This window comes from Ursus americanus, chromosome 11, assembly GCF_024610735.1.
Source record: "Ursus americanus isolate L20-20 chromosome 11, mUrsAme1.1.p, whole genome shotgun sequence".
In the NCBI taxonomy this organism is placed as follows: Eukaryota; Metazoa; Chordata; class Mammalia; order Carnivora; family Ursidae; genus Ursus; species Ursus americanus.
This window is the reverse complement of record NC_142137.1, coordinates 24,266,577-24,282,676: the sequence shown is the minus strand read 5'-3', so window position 1 is coordinate 24,282,676 and position 16,100 is coordinate 24,266,577. Positions and strand designations below refer to the sequence as shown.

Here is a 16,100-nt window from a genome sequence, read left to right as displayed (position 1 = left end):
ATATTTAATCTCTCCTTATGAGTAAAAAAACAAACATTTAGGGGCGCCTGGGAGGCTCAGTTGGTTAAGTGTCTGACTCTTGGTTTTGGCTCAGGTCATGATCTGAGGGTTGTGGGCTTGAGCCCGCTGTTGGGCTCTGTGCCCCACGGGGAGTCTGCTTGAAGATTCTCTCACTCTACCCCTCCCCCATGCTCACTCATGCACAAGTGCACGCACTCTCTCTCTCTCTCAAATAAATCTTAAAAAAAACAAAACCCAATACTTAAAACACAGAACTGTTGGTTGTAAAACACTGCAATAATACAGAAGGATGTAGACTAAAACTTAATTCTTTTCCCTTCCTCTTCTTCAGAGGTAACTGGTATTAAATTTTCTATTTATTCACATAAACACACAAGCTGATGTTTATCACAAACAGAATACTGTACTTTTTATTTTGTGACATGCTTTTCTCACTCCACAGGTATCATAAACCTTATATTATACCGTATAGATTCACCTTATATCTTCTAAAATTAAACTTTCTGCTTGGAAATACTGGTAGATTCACATGCAGTTGTAAGCAATAATAGAGATCTCATGTACTTTTTTTTTTTTAATGATTTTTTATTATATTATGTTAGTCACCATACAGTTCATCCCTGGTTTCCGATGTAAAGCTCGATGATTCATTAGTTGCGTAAAACACCCAGTGCACCATGCAATACGTGCCCTCCTTACTACCCATCACCAGCCTATCCCAATCCCCCACCCCCCTCCCCTCTGAGGCCCTCAGTTTGTTTCTCATAGTCCATAGTCTCTCATGCTTCATTCCCCCTTCTGATTACCCTCCCTTTCTTTATCCCTTTCTTCCCCTACCGATCATCCTAGTTCTTATGTTCCATAGATGAGAGAAATCATATGATAGTTGTCTTTCTCTGCTTGACTTATTTCACTTAGCATTATCTCCTCCAGTGCCGTCCATGTTGTAGCAAATGTTGAGAACTCGTTCTTTCTGATAGCTGAGTAATATTCCATTGTATATATGGACCACAACTTCTTAATCCAGTCATCTGTTGAAGGGCATCTCGGCTCCTTCCACGATTTAGCTATTGTGGACATTGCTGCTATGAACATTGGGGTGCATATGGCCCTTCTCTTCACTACGTCTGTATCTTTGGGGTAAACACCCAGTAGTGCAATGGCTGGAATATAGGGTAGCTCAATTTTTAACTTTTTAAGGGACCTCCACACTGTTTTCCAGAGTGGCTGTACCAACTTGCATTCCCACCAACAATGTACTTTTGACTCAGTTTCCCCCACTGGTAACACCTTGCTAAATTATTGTACAGTAAGCATCATAACGAGGCTATTAGTATTGATACAATCCATCAGGCTTATTCAGACTTGCCCAATTTTACTTGAACTCATCTGTGTGTGAGTGTATGTTGGTTCTAAGCAATTGTATCACCTGTGTAGTTTCCTATATGTACTATCACAGTCAAGATCCAGAACAGTTCCATCACCACGAGGATCCCTTGTGTTGCCCTTTATACCCGCACCCACTTCCCTCCTGCTCCTTTCCTCACCCCTAATTCTCAATAACCACTCATCTGTTCTCCATTTCTATACTTTGGTTATTTCAGAAATGTTGTATTTATGCAATCATATAGTTTACAACCTTTTGGAATTGGTTCTTTCATTCAGCATAACTCTCTGGGGGTTCACCCAAGTTGTGTGTATCAATTTTTTTAAAAGATTTTATTTATTTATTTGACAGAGATAGAGACAGCCAGCGAGAGAGGGAACACAGGCAGGGGGAGTGGGAGAGGAAGAAGCAGGCTCCCAGCAGAGGAGCCTGATGTGGGGCTCGATCCCATAATGCTGGGATCACGCCTTGAGCCAAAGGCAGATGCTTAACCGCTGTGCCACCCAGGCGCCCCTGTGTGTATCAATTTTTTATTGTTGAGTAGTGTTCAATGACAAGGATGTGCCACAGTGTGTTTAACCCCTCAACCATTGAAGGAGATTTGGATTGTTTCTAATTTTTAGCTATTATGAATAAAGTTGTTATGAACATTCATGTACAGTTTTTGCAGAAATATAAGCTTCTATTTCTCTGGGATGAATGCCCAAGAGTATAATTACTGGGTCATTGGTAATTGCATGTTTGGGGAAAATGGGCACACTCATATTCTATGGATGTAAGTGTAAAGTTGAAGAATATTTTAGAAGAGTTAATTGGCAGTATTTATCTTTTTAAAATGCGTATTAATTTTAACTCAATTTTGCTTTTAGGAACCTGTCTTCTAGAAATATTTGTGTTTTTGCTAAAAGATATAAGTACCAGGTTGTTCACTGCAGCATTGTTTGCATTGGGAGAAAATTTAGAGCAACCAAAATGGCTGTATAATGCTGTATGTTATAACTCTTTTTATTTTCTTTCTGTCGAGTTGTGTAGAAACGGTTATGTTTTAATTTGAAACTTCTTCTGTAGGAATTAGAAGGTAAGCATTTTTATAGGATTTTTTGATTATTTATATTTCTTATTCTGGGTCTAATTATCGTGTTCTTTGCACAAAATAAACACTTGAGGGTTGCCCTTTTATTGATTTTTAGGCATTTGTATACAGTTGATATTGTGGGCATTAATGCTTTATCTGACCTTTGCAACATAGAACTTTCATATTTCTGTATAATCAAATCTGACACTTTTTCCTTTATGGTTTCTTGTCATGTTTTGGAATAGGTTTCCTACCTTCCTTCCTGCTTTTACTCCTATTTTATTAGAGTAATGGTATACATATGCGTTTGTAAGTAGCCTCAGGTCCTTTTTGAAAGAGGCAAGGAATACACAGATCCCATAAATAAGTAAAAATGTGTGAGACATGGGAAATTATTTTTTATCTATTCGTAACTGTCATGTTTCTTGACGAATATAATTCTTGCTGTGCTGTGTACATTTTAAAGTGATGCCGGAAGGAGTAATTATATCATAACTTTAAAGGATTATGAACACCTAAGGGAAAGGGGCTGTTTAAACACGTTGCTAATAATGTGTTTGCACATTTTTCAAACTGCTCAAATTACATTCACAAGTATCAGCAGCATGGCCTCCTCGGAGAAGGGCAGAGAATGGGAGGAGGTCAAGAGTAGTATTCCAGGAGAGGTTGTTTAGGCAAGGAAGTAATTTATCTTGCTATGGACAGAATGAAGAGCTCACCACCCAGCAATTTGTAATTGATCACAATTACGTTGCCTAGTGGTGGGGTGCAAAATGAAGGAAAGTATTTGGTCAAAAGATTAGCACAAATATAAGAGTGTTTAGTCAGATCCAAAATTTAAGTTGGTTTAGCAACAAAAAAGTGAAGCCATTCGGAAGAACCCAAAATGAAACAAAATAAATGAAAATGGAGATTCAGTCCACATGTGTGGGTTGATGTTTCCTTGGAAGGAGTGGTTAAGAATTTTTGATCCTTAAAGCAACCTCATATTAAAGTAGTTTAACTAATTTAGACATGTTTGACACTACCACAAAGAAAATAAATTATATCGGGCTCTACACTGATGGCTAAAAAGCCAATTCACCGAAATGGAAGGATGTCGAAGGTACTCACGTTATGTAATCGGTACAGTATGTCAGTCCTAGTGGTCTGGTTAACCAAATGAAGGCACATTAAGTGAAATTCGGTATAATTTTTTCCTAGAACTACCCCACTTGATTACAGCGAAATAGGTTCTGCTAATCACAGGCTGCATAAATTGGAGAGTGAGCATGGTTTGGGGGAACAGAGATGCTTTTATTATATCATTTGGTCTTCTGCGGCACATGAGGGAAGATGTGTCAGCAAGGCTAACATGGGTCTGTCCTTTATTCAGGAATCTGCTTAAGATGATCATGGGACTTAAACAAGCTTCAGTGCTCATTTAGTTGACTCCCTTCATATTCTAGAAAAGGAAAGAGAAGAATAAAGGGCGTGACTAGCCTGAAGTCATGTAGTGAGTTCACGACGCAAGTGGATTCCACTGGGGTCTTCAGACACTCAGATTGGTGTTCTTTCCACTGAAGGAAATTGCATGCTTCAGGACTCCAGGCTCAAGAGGACCTCTGACCCAATTTCAGGTAACTTGGAGGTTTTCACAGTCTTTTCTAGATATAAAGCTAGTGTGAATTAATTCCATTAAACAGTTGGAGGAATAAAGAGTGAATCCAGAGACTAGGCTCTGAACTGGAGGTGAGGGCTTTAGTCTTTTTTTTTTTTTTCTTTCTAGAACTGACTTTGATTCTTCACTTCAGATGGAAATTAAGATTGTGGAGAAGCCACGTCACCTGCTACTGCTCCCCCGATTCTCTTTTGCTGGCGGCTTTGTAGTTTGGAACAACGTGCAATGGGCCGAGGTCCCAGGGAACTCTGAGCTAGAGGTTGGAGCATCACCAAAGAGGAGGTAAATGTGCCTGAATGCTAACTGAGCATTTAAAATTGTAAAATTTGCCATTTTCTTTAGGTCTTTTGGAACCTGTGACTTTCCCCCCAAGTGTCACATAGTTTCTTAAGCCCCCGAGGAGCTCACAGGCCCAAGGCACTAAGCTGTGGAGCTTGAGGGATGGAGGACCCAGAAAAGAGTGACATTCTCTGCTGGGACCTTCTTTCCTTAGCTTCTGCAGTCCTCCCACCCTACCCAGGGCTCCCTCAGGTTTGATGGCATTGCAAGGGGAGTGACTCTGACTGGCTGAAAATGACAAATTAGGGAACTTTGAGTCACATGCTCTTTTCTTATTCAAATCCATTTGAGGGCACCTGGGTGGCTCAGTCGGTTAAGCATCTGCCTTAGGCTCAAGTGGTGATCCCAGGGTCCTGGGATTGACTCCCTCATCGGGCTCCCTGTGGAGCAGGGGGCCTGCTTCTCCCTCTGCCTCTGCCTCTTTCTCTCTCTCTCTCTGTCTCTTATGATAAATATATAAAATCTTTTAAAAAATCCATTTGAAAGCATATTAACAACTTAGCTAGGTTTTATAGTCCTGCCAAATTCCTTTACCTTGCTTACCCAATAGGATCAGGCCAGGTTTCTTTCATCTCTATTATTAACATGAGAGTATGAATGTGATGCTGCTGAAGCCAGGACCATAGTGAACATGTGGAGTTTCTTTGGCTACTTAACATCCATTCCACCTTCCAGATGGCATCTGATTTCTTTTAGGAAATGACCTCCTCCATGTGTATGCAGTCTTAGTGGGGTATAAATCCAGGGACCTGCTCCCCACGGTGGAAGCTCTTGCAGAGACCAGCCCTGAGAGTGGACATTTGGTTTAAGTTCAACCAATCAGATATACTCTTCTGGAACTTTGAGCCTTGAACAAGTGACACAAGGACCTCAGGAACCACACTGAGGTCAGGGAGCCATGCCAAATAGACTAAATTTTCTATTCCTGCCCTTCTAGATTCTCCTCAGTTCCTGGCCATCTCTAGGTCAAAGGCCTGGCCCTTGACTCTCCATCAACTAGTGAGTACCCTGATATCTTTCACATTCCCACTTGATTCCATTAGCTCAAACTGGTTTCTGTTGCTTGTAAGCAAGAACCCTGGCATAAGATCCCTTCCTGATGTACCATCACATGTGGGCCCGTAGTGTTGTCTTTAAGTCTACCCTGTCTGGAGCGTTCTCCTAGAATTGGCCTAAACTCGCTCTTTCCTCTGCTGGTGACAGTCCACAGGATTGCCTTTCTTTTAGTGGGTACTGATAGAAAATAGTCCTCTAGTTTTCTAGCTCCTACAGTTTCTCGTTATCAAAACAAACATACAAACAACTCATCAGAACTTCTCTCCAACAGCTGTCATCAATGGGGAGTCACCATTCTCCTGCCCAGGACCACCCACTCAGGAGTCCACCTCTCTCGGGCAAACATATTGCCGATATTTCTTACCAGAATAGCTAAAATTAAAAAGACTAACCAAACCCAGTGTTTGCAAGGATGTGGAGCAACCACAACTCTAACACATTTTGTTGGTGGGTATGTAAAATGGTACAATCACTTGGGAAATCTGTTTGACCGTTTCTAGTAGAGTTAAATATATACCTACTCTTTGACCTAGCAGTTTCACCTCTAGGTAGATACTCAAGAAAAAATTAGTGTTCACAAAAAACTTGTACAAGAATGTTCATGGCAACTTTACTCATAATAGCCAGAAACTGGAAACAACCCAAGTGTCCACCAACAGAAAAATGGATAAAGAAATTATAGTATCTTCATACGCTAGAATACCAAGCACCAGGAGAAAAGAGTGACTCATCTGTGCTACAGCAAGTATGAATCTCAAAAAAACTTACATTGAGCCGAAGAAGCCAGAGTCCACATGACTCCATTTATATGAAGCTCGAGAACAGAAAGAAATAATTTATGGTCATAGCAGTGGTTACCTTTGGGGGAACATTGACTAGGAAGAGGCACAGGGAGCCTTCTGGGGTACCGGGGTTTATTTAATCTCCGTGGTAGGCACATGGGTGTATATGTATGTAAAAATTCATTCAGCTGTACAGTTAAGATTTGCACACTTTATTGTGTGCATGTTACACTTCAGTAAAAAAGATAAAAGGAAAAGATAAAATAAGCGTATGATTATATTCCATAATTTAAATATCAACAGTTCTATAATTTAAATATATTTTGTTAATTCGGCACTCAAATTAGATTTAAATCCCAATCCCAGATACGATGTTGAGAATGGTTTTTGAAAACCTTTTGTGTTTTTCCCTTCCGTTCTTTGTTTATATCAAGGCAATAGGAAGCTAATGCGTTTCCCCTTCCAGGAGTATTTTTATGTTCAAAGGAAAACCATTGGGAGAAAGTAATAATTAACACAAAGGAATGACTGGCTTTAATGGTGGGCTTTCAGGCATCAGTAGAGGAGGTATTTCAGGTCAAGGGAGGGTCAAGAGAATCTCCCAGAGTATTCCACACTGAATGGGTAGAGACAAGCAATAAACTCGTAATAGCCGTTTCTGCTGATCCACTGGTGTGGCCAGTAGCCTTTGGTGTTCTGATCCTTGGATGGAAAATCAGCCTACTTGTTTCCAGCAGATAAGAGGAGTTTGTCTCTTGGGCCTGGTCATTTCCTCCAGCACTGAGGGAGGAGAGATTTTGTGGGCAGCTTTCCTTCCACATTGAGAAGAGAATAGAAAGCAGGAAATAGAAAGGCCAGGATAGAGGATGCGGAAGTGAGGGTGAAAATGGAAAAGCACAGGAGAGAGTGAGTGTGGGCAGCACCCATGGGGAACAGATGGGACACACAGCAGGGACAAGGGGAGACAAGGGGAACCCAGCAGAAAGTGAAATGAAAACAGAGACAGTGCAAGTGAAGGAGACCACTCTCCACTTGGCCCCTGCAGCCTGAGAGTCTCCTCCCCCGTCCTGGAACAGCTGGGCAGCGGCAAGGGGCCTCCTGGCTCTGTCCTTGCACTTCCCAAGGTTTCCATCCCCCCACTGTGCCAATGACAGCACAGTGGTTTTCTTAAAACTTCATCTGATCACGTTATTCCCCAGCTTAAAACTGTTTAATAGCTCAACATTATCTCCTTTAAAAGCCCAAGCTCCTTGATGTTGCCTACGAGAGCCTCTCATGACTTGTCCTCGCTTGCTCCTCAGCCTCATCTATTTTGCGAATAATGGGTGAATATGTTCAGTGAATTTTATTTTTACCATAGGCCCCCTTATCCGCGGGTTCGCTTTCCACAGTTTCAGTTCCACGCGGTCAACAAAGGTTGGGAAGCAGAGGCTCCTCCTTCTGACACATTGTCAGAGGTCAGCAGCAGCCTAACCTGGTCACGATGTCTATACCTCTCACTTCCCTTCGTGTCATCACGTAGGCATTTTATCATCTATCTCAGGAAGAAGGGTGACTACAATACAATAAGATATTTCGAGAGAGAGACCATATTCACATAACTTTTATTACAGGATATTGTTATAATTGTCCTAGTTTATTATCAGTGAGTGTTACTCTCTTACCAGGCCTAATTTATAAATTAAACTTTATCATAGGTGGGTATATATAAAGAAAAAAGTGTAGATGGGGTTTGGTACTATTTGCAGTTTCGGGCATTCACTGGGATCCTGGAACATTTCCCCCATGGGTAAGGGGGGACTGCTGTAATCCTATTCCCAGCATCTGGCTGTCTAGTTGCACTTCAAGAACCCTAGGGGGTACCAATGTATGTACACAACTCCAGGAGAATAGTGTGGGTAAGTAGCGCTCCATGCCACAGGAGCCCGGACAGGACTCACTCCTCCAGACAGGAGTATCTGCACCCTTCCCTGTTGACTGGGGGCAGGCAGTTGGCATCACCTAATTGAGATTTGAATAAAGGGAGTATGCCATTACCTATGACTCTCATCAAGGACCCCGGTTCTGACAGAGAAAGCCCTCTCTTCTGCTGTCTAAACCCTGGCTACCCTTCGAGACCCATCTCAAATACCACATCTATTATGTCCATGCAGGCTCAGAATAAGACTTTCTGGTATTTGGGCAGCAGCCATGGTTTGTAGGGAGAGGGAAGAACTTGGGACCAGAAGCTGACAGGCCTTAGGGTGGTAACATGAGGGGGGTGCTCGAGGTCCAAGGTCCAGTCTTCAGGGGCCCATGGCAAACAGGCTTAGTTCCTGCAAGCATCAGTCAGTAACCCAGAGGGTCCAGACGGCTGCTGGGGTACAGAGCAGACAGCGCTAGCAGTGGACGAGAGCTGAAATTAAGTGGAGTCCTCTCAGGGTGGTTCCAGGTGACAAGTTCGTTTAGAGCAGGCGTCCAGCTGGGGACACGGAACTGTGATTCCGGGGCCTGAGGGAAGAGGCAAGCATGAGCAGGGCAGGGGTCAGGGCCTCCGCCTTGATCAGACAAGCAGATCAGATCCCAGTCACGCGGACCAAGTCGACCCACCAGCGAGAGCTCAGAGAAGGTGGCAGTGCTGTGGGTGTCGGAGGTTCAAGTCCCAGTGGGTGGCACAGCAGTGAGCTGTCAACAAACTATTGCTTCCTGCCTGACCAGCTGCTGGTCACCCCGACTGGAGCCCTAGAGTGACTGAGCTTGAGGCTGGAAGGTGGTGTGAGCAGCGGCTGCCCCAGGCTCTGGGAGGCAAGGGCCGTGTGTCTTCTGCCGCCTGCCCTGCCCTTCCCTGCCCCCTCACCATGACGCTCGCTGGCACCTCTCCTCACTTTGCGATCTCCTCCTGTAAATAACCCCCACAGGGATAGCAGAGGGCCAGGCACACACAGTAAATAAGGATAAGTTGGATCGAATTGCATTTAGCTCCATGGCAGCTCAGGCCTTGGTGTGTGTGTGTGCTGTGCAGCCTGGTCCTTTTCCAGATTTTTTTGTATCCCTGATCAGGATTCCTCTTCGTCTGTGCGTAGTAAAATGGAGAGGTGGTTACTCTCCACTCTCCCGGGTGAGGAGCTGGGACCCGCAGGAAATGGAGGGCAGTGCTTTGTTCCCCACACCCTGCCTTCCTCTGCCCTTCAGCCAAAGTGATCTATTCCTTCTTCCTTTCTGTCCCCGACATCAGTGGAAAACTTGATCTGGTTGCCATGGAGACCAGCCACTGACTTCAGAGTGCCTGTTTATTAAAGATGAAAGTAATGTATGCCTGGCTGATCTGAGCAGCTGTCAGAGATTCGGCTGTTAGCAGAGGAAGTCACTAATTTCGAGGCATAATCACTCATCTAAGAGAGAGACGGCCCCCCTTCATCTTCCGCGTGGAGCTGGGCTGTGTGGGTAAGGTCTGCCCCAGCAGGCGTTTCTTGTTCTTTTTTTTTTGGTTGTTTATTTTATGACTAATATGGTAACTGTACTTCTTTTCTCCCTTATTTCCTACTGAAAATATATAGCCTTACTGTCGTGTGATAGCTTAATTCAGCTTCGTGGGCAGGCCCAGGAAACCCAAACCCTCTCATGACGTTGTTTCCTTTGGAAAATGTATTCTGGATTCCAAGCCACCTACTTACAAATGAGGTTGTCTGTTTATTCATTCAACAGTCTCCCCCAGGTGCACGAGAGGAAAAGAGGTGGGGCCGAGCCCCGCAGAGAGCAGACTTGATGCTTTCGCGTGCGCTTCGACAGGTGGGAGAAGCGGGCCCCTCTGAGGGAGGCAATTAGAAGAGAGGTGGGGGGTCTGGCCCCTTTCAGCCAAATGAGCTGTGTGATCTTCAGAAAATGTGTCCCTTTCTTTTTTTCTTTTTGCTCTTTTCCTTCACTCCATGATGAAATCTGAGAGCAAATCTGAATCCCAAGATGCATGATTTTGGTTCACTGAGTGCTCTCCAAAGCCCACGGCGCAAGCCGGGCTCATCACTGCTGGGCTGTGAGGAGCGGCAGGGCCCACGGCAGCGCTCCCGGAGGCAGGAGGCTGCTGGGAGCTGATCCCCACCGTCTCGTCACAGCGCAGCCAACTGGCTCATCCTTTCTGCCTTCAGTTCCCTCACCTGAAAGAGAAGTGATGAGTAAGCTGATTCTAACTAGGCTTTCATTCCACAGACACTTAAGTGTGGGCTTCCGTGAACAGAAAAGGCTCCTGACACTGGACCGCTGAACAAGGGTTGGCCCCGGTCTAGGTCACTGGTAACCAAGTACGATGTGTACCTCTGGTCAAAGCTGTCTCAGGCCAAGGCCGGTGCTTGTTTGCATCTCTTGGCACCAGTGTGGCCATCTGGGCAGGAGCTCCCATCCCGTCTCTCCTGAGCGGCCTGGTGTTTGGGAATGAAGATGGAACATGAAGCTAAAGAAGGGAAGTGAGTATCATCAGTGCCTTTATTTTCTTTTTTTCAAAGATTTTATTTATTTATTTGAGAGGGAGAGAGAGCACAAGCAGGGGGGAGCAGAAGAGAGAGAGGGAGAAGCAGTCTCCCTGCAGAACAGGGAGCCCGATGTGAGGCTCTGATCCCAGGACTCTGGGATCATGACCTGAGCTGAAGGCAGTTGCTTCACTGACTGAGCCACCCAGGCACCCCTCATCAGTGCCTTTAGAACACAGTGCAGCCGGAGCCCAGATTAGCCTGGGCTCCAGAAAGGCAACTTCCAGGCAGGCAGGCCTCAGAACTGCCACCAGCCACCCCCTGGAAGCTTTTATGTCTCACCTGCGCCGTACCTAGGGCAGGCAAAACACCTGTCTCATGTCATTGTGATGCTTCCTCCTTTCCCTGAGTTCATCCTGAAACCAGTTTTTCCAAAGGACAAGCACTTAGGTTTGCATGTTTCATCGAAGGAAATTTGAATCCCATTTATGGGGTGCCGGTGTAGGTCATAACTTTACCCTTGATATAAACAGATGTATTAAAGAAATTATGCCAATTGTAGAAAGCAGTAGAGGAAGGGAGGAATACTCATTCATTCATCCACCCATTTAACAATTACTTGTTGTAGGCACTTACTACGAGTCAGTAGATTTATGAGATAAATCTGCCCTCAAAAAGTATACACTTATTTTTCTTAAAACCTGCTTGATTGAGATATAATTTCTCTACAGGAAATTCACCCATTTTAGGTGTACAGTTCGATGCATTTTGACAATCACAACCAAGATATGGAACATTCCCATTACCCCAAAAAGTTTGTTTGGCTGTTTTCCAGTCAATCCTCTCCGCCTCTCCAACCCCCAGAACCCCAGCCAAACCAATGATAAGCTTTCTGTCATTTTACTTGTGCCTTTTCTAGAAGGTCAAATAAGGGACATACCTTTTAGTAGAGAATACAGCTTAAAAAATAAATAGGCATCTGCACTCCCGGCGAGTGTGGCAAGAGCTTTGACACGGACACATAGACCATACTATGGGAACACACAAGTCATGTGAGCAGACTTCGAAGCTGAGGTCTGAAGGACTAGTAACAGTGAATCAGGTGAGCAGGAGTGAGACTAAGGAGTGTCCCAAGCTGTGGGAAGAGTAGACACCCAGGCCAGGAGGAGAGAGCCTGCAAGGCAAGTTTGCCTGGGACCTAAAAATTTCTGTAGCTCAGGGATGGAGTATGAAGGGGTTAAGGGTGGCAAGTCAAGAATCCGAAAAGATTAACCCATTCACACAGAGAAGGTCATTATAAGCCTTGTTTGTCTTTATTCCAAGGCAATGGGGAACCATGGAAGGATGTTAAGCAGGAACTTGAGGGCATCTGATTTGCATTTTAGGAAGCTAGCTCTCGCTGTGTGTAGGAAACATGGAGGGCCGGGCAGGAGGCAGGGACCTGAATGAGAGGCTGGTGCAGTGATCCAGATGGGAGGTGCTGGCAAGCAGGGCTCGGGAAGTGGCAGGTGGTGGGAACGGAGAGAAGTCGATAAATATGGGAGAGATCTGGGAGGCGGAAATAAAGGGACTGAGTGACTCATTGGAAGTGGAGAGAGTGAGTGAGAAAGGCATTAAAGAGGATTCCTCGTTTGGAGCTCGGGTGCCTGCAAGGAAGTCGGTGGCATTCACTGAGACCGAGAACACTGTGGGTGGGCAGGGATGGAGGAGTGGGGAGAGGAGACGGCATGCTCTGCTTCGGATGCGTCTCGTTTGGGGACATCCAGGAAGATGATGTCAGCAGTCAGAGCTGTGAGTCTAGAGCTCGGAGATCCTGAGCCCACTCTTTTCACTCTTTGTAAACTAGCTTCTGGGTTCTTCCATAGAATTGACCTACTGAAGACTAAAGGATTTATCTTGTCAAGCAGAATAATTTTTCATATGAATAGGATTTGCTGCTTGTGTAGTTAGGTATAGAGAGATTTGTTCCCACATGATAAACCTTGGGAAAAACTGGAAAGTAATTTTCAGTGAGCTTTTCTCCTCTCCTCTTTCCCAGTACAATCCACCAGGAGTATCTTTTAGGTGGAGAAAGAGAAATGGAGTGAAGTGAGCACACTAGGACCGCTCAGACCTAAACTTTCTAATCCTAAATCCCCCAGGAGCCTGGATGTTACACGTTCGATGACATGATGCCGATAAATTATATCTGGTGGATTAGTAAGATGAAGCCCATAGACACGTTTTAATAAACGGAATCTACAAGTGGATTCAACTGTTCAAGGAAAACCTTTTCTTTTCCAAACTCCTTTCCTTTTTCAAACTGAGATATTAAGGAAACACATTTCAGCTTTGTTGTTTGTCTTGTTTTGTTTTGCTTTGTTAAAGGAAGACAGGAGGAACCGAATCCTAGGTGCTGCGGTGGGAGCTTGAAACTGACACAGCACTACGCTCTGTGGGGCAGACCTGTATGGAGGGAAAGCCACTTTGTCCCTGTTTGAGGCCAAGGGAAGCCATGATCTTTTAAGAAACTCGTAGAAATTCCCACCGAGAGAAAATTAATATGGAATTCTGTAAGCAATTTCCTTCCTTTCACAGAATTCACAATCTAAAATGTAAGAGCCCAGGGGCGCCTGGCTGGCTTTGTCAGTGGAGACTGCGACTCTTGATCTCGGGGTTGTGGGTTCGAGCCCCATGCTGGGTGTAAGAGATGACTTAAAAATAAAATCTGAAAAGAAAAAAAAAAGTAAAAGCCCATTCTTTGGTAGTTCTTCTAGAGGTTTGATGTGAGGGAGCCGCAGATCCATAACTCGCAGGCCAGGCTCATCCTGGGTTCCTTTCCTGGCCACAGACGGAAGTGACTCACATCCAGTGCTCCCAAATGCAGATGCTGTTTGCTCTCATCCCAGCAAGAATTCAGGCAACCTTGATTTCATCGGACATATGTCATCAGTCCGCTTATCAAAGTCTCAAGCGGGACTACCCTTAAGTGATCTGTGCTCATAAAGTACCTCACCCCATCCCCCTAACCAAGGGGCTGAAAAGGACCACTCGATCACCTGCAGAAAGACCGTGAATCGCCGGCGTCCTCTTGCCTGCCTGAGAACTCGGGCATCTTATACATTTGATTCTTGTTTCTCTGCTCTCCTTTGGGCTGACACTCAGAGCCAGGCCTCGTGGTTGTTTATCAGCTGTCCAAGGCTATTTTAAAGATTTCTGCTTTCATTTATAACATAAGTCACATTCTTCTTGCATCCACCGCTGTATTTTCCGAAGGGGTTGTGTCAAAGGAAATTCAACACCCAATTTTCTCACGATTTGCTCCTCAGCTTGCTCACTCATCAGAAGGCCAATGCTATTCGATACTTCAGAAGATTATTTTCCCTGTTAGGTGACGTGTCGAGGGAGGGGGAGCTGGCCCCAGCGTCAGGTGACTGAGTCTTGTTCCCATTTCTACTGTTGACTCAATAAATGTCCTTGGGCAAGTCATTGAGCCTTTTCGTGCTGCGGTCTCTGGGGATGAAATCTGCCAACTGCATCATATGAAATTGAACATTAGTGCCCTCTGGGATAAATATAGGAGGGGGCCAGGTGTCCATGTGTTCTCAAACTGATGCGAGGAGGAGGACCACGGGACCTCAAAAATGTCCCTGAGCTGCAAGCTGTAATGGGGTCAGGCCACACCCGTGCCCTCGGGCATGGATGCCAGTTGTCCAGTTACCTCTGGGGTCAATTCTGGCGCTTGAATTTTTCCAGAAAAAAGAAGGTACTGCATTAACCACCCAGACTTGTATATTCTGTCTGCTCCATATCCCTATGCCTTTGTACTTCCCCTGCCATGATACTCACCACTGACTGTTATTACTTGTTTGGTTACTTGCCTCCTGGACTGGAAGCTTCTCGAGGGAGGGGATCATGTCTGCCTCATGCAACATTGTACCCTCCATGTATAGCACGTGCCTGGAAAATGGAAGTTATACCAGAAATATTCCAAATGGATGAATGAACGAATGGGTGCTCTCTGGTCTCAATAATATCCCATTTCTGTACCACTGAGGCTGCCTATTCCTGGCTGAGAACATGGTGGGATCGGGTTATCCCCATCTCCCCACAGTCCCACGATGGTATGATAATGAAAGCAGGTCTCAGACCAAATGCAGTCACATGGACATATTTAATAGTTAGAAGATCCAAAAACGTTCAAGCACTTGGTACCGTCAGTTCAGCGAAGTCCCAGCCCTCTGAACTTTTAGGTGCTCTGTCCAGCCTTCACATCAGATTCTCTTGACAGTGACAGGACAATATTCTAAAGACCAGATTTAGATAACATTAGGCATCCAGAATTGTCTGAATTCATGGTTGCACACAGGACAAGTTCCAAATCATGTCTCTGATTTCTGAAAGGTGACCAGTGAAAAGCTGGCTGGAATGTTATATTCAGCGGTCCTAAGAGTAGAGCCGATCCACTGTCTTGAATACCATTAGGTTAAAGAGTAAAAGCCAGCTCTACCCTCCCTTGTATTAATTAAGAGATTGCTAATTTTGCCAACAGAAGTCATTGCTACCATTCATTTTGCTAATTAGCCAAACTTCTGCTGCTGGCTCCAGATAAAGATGGTTAAAGCACTTGGGGCGACCACCTGAATAGTCTTGTCAAGATGAACTAACAGGAGCAGTAGAAGCCACTCAGATTTTTAAAAAGCAATTAAAAAGACCCATAAGGCCCTGTTCTTGGAAAATGAAGAGTAGCTTAGCCCTAGAGGGCTTTCCTCCTCCTGTGTTCTTACTAACCCTCAGGGGGATTTGGTCTACTAGCCAGCTTCCCCAGGTGGACATCAACCTGTGGCTTGTACCAGTATAATTTACCTTCTGGGTTCTCTTAAAACTGCCTTAGCTATGTAAGTAATTGTGCGTCCAAGAGGAAGTTATGAGATGGGCCCCAGAACCTTCTGGTTCTACTGACCAAGGAAGTTTTCCCCGCCTTCCTCCCATTCTTGAAAAGTCACCACAATGGCTGCCCTGATTCCTTGCAAACTCCTCTGGGCTCCCACCTTCTCCAGCCTCTCAGCTCTGGACATGGATGCCCTGCACGCACCCACTCCAGAACGGTCAGGAGCCTAAGCCATGTGACGGGGGGAGGTCGGAAGTTATTTGTGCCACACTGACCCTTTGTGTTATTGTGGCTGATATGTGTCCCAGAGTTGTACCCAGGTTCTCCTCTACAAACACACACGCGCACACACATTCCCTAGAGTGAAACTCTATCTCAGGTGTCTGCTCTGAACTTCGGACAACATGGAGATCCTGCCTGGCTCTCGTTGCTCCTCCCGGTAGAATTAGAATCTACCCCAAGCACGGTACA

General features: G+C 45.0%; 1 protein-coding gene across 28 annotated transcripts in view; it reads left to right on the top strand.

Annotated features, from left to right (window-relative positions):
- Nucleotides 1-15,457, top strand: part of LOC123798510 (uncharacterized) — a 70,987-nt gene extending 55,530 nt beyond the window's left edge. For 20 of the 28 annotated variants that reach the window (XR_015726060.1, XR_015726053.1, XR_015726046.1 and 17 more), the window contains 5 exons: nucleotides 3,932-4,102; nucleotides 4,252-4,425; nucleotides 5,420-5,481; nucleotides 5,810-10,756; nucleotides 13,127-15,457. The gene's annotated coding sequence lies outside the window, so the exon portion shown is untranslated. The remainder of the gene's footprint in view (nucleotides 1-3,931; nucleotides 4,103-4,251; nucleotides 4,426-5,419; nucleotides 5,482-5,809; nucleotides 10,757-13,126) is intronic. The other 8 variants (XR_015726043.1, XR_015726045.1, XR_015726047.1 and 5 more) reach the window with 8 other exon arrangements.
- Nucleotides 15,458-16,100: the final 643 nt, after the last annotated feature.